The sequence below is a fragment of the Bison bison genome, unplaced genomic scaffold (assembly GCF_000754665.1).
Source record: "Bison bison bison isolate TAMUID 2011002044 unplaced genomic scaffold, Bison_UMD1.0 scf7180017847342, whole genome shotgun sequence".
In the NCBI taxonomy this organism is placed as follows: Eukaryota; Metazoa; Chordata; class Mammalia; order Artiodactyla; family Bovidae; genus Bison; species Bison bison.
This window is the reverse complement of record NW_011477915.1, coordinates 86-1,143: the sequence shown is the minus strand read 5'-3', so window position 1 is coordinate 1,143 and position 1,058 is coordinate 86.

The following is a 1,058-nucleotide window of genomic DNA, read 5'->3' as shown; positions in this document are numbered from 1 at the left end:
ATTATGACCCTACTTTATAGTATTGTTGTGAAAATTAAATAAAGTAATACATTAAAAAAATAAAATTCTGGATGGTTAGCACAGTCTAAGAGTAATAGTCATTATACTGTTATGAGGGTGGGATGCTCATCGATATGTTGGTTTGTGAAAATTGGGTGGTGACCTCGAAGGCTTCAGGAATGCACAAGTTCTAGCCTTACAGCCTTCCCCCTCAATTTGCCTGTTTTCATACACAAGGGCTGCTGAGATTGTTCTGTTTTCGCCAGTGTTTCTCTGCTATTCTTGCTTTGCATGTATGATTGACTGTTTCAGTAATCACATGTGACCCATTCTTTTGCTTAATTTCCTCCTTGAAATACATACCTTATTTGAAACAGTCCCTTTTTAAAACCTCATTCTTTCTCTTATTACTGTCATCTCAAAGCAGAACCACAGGGATCTAGCATGGAAATCCCTTGTTTGCGGGCTGTCTTCATTCTCTGGAGCTGCTGTTACTGACTCCAAGCTCACTCTGCTCAGCAGACGACAGGGGGATGAATCTGAGAGAAGAGGTGTTGAGGCAAGGAATATGACTTTATTCGGAAAGCCAGCTGACTGAGAAGACAGCAAACAAATGTCTCAAAATAATCATCTTACTGGGGTTTGGGTGCCAAGTTCTTTCATAGATCAGAGATGGTGGAGAGGTGAGGAAGCAAACTAAGAAGGCCGTTAATCTTGTAAATACCTCCTAGAATGGCAAGCCCTGGGCAGGGGATGTGTTAATTTCTTCCTTCTTGCCATCCACAGGTGGACAGGGTTCTCAACAAAGGCACCTCAGTTTGAGTCTGGCAGAGGGGCAGGGTTCTCTGAGGCAGGCCTTGATGTGCGATTATACTAATAAAAGCAACACAGACAAGTCAAAGAAACAGTTTCATCAGGGAGTCAGAATTGGTTCTTCCCCTCAACACTATTCTGGTGGCAAGCACCATGTTGTAAAATACTTCATCAGAATCTCTTCTGCTGCAGGAACAGTGTTTTAAATACTTTACTTCGAATTGGAAGCCTTTGAAAGGACATCT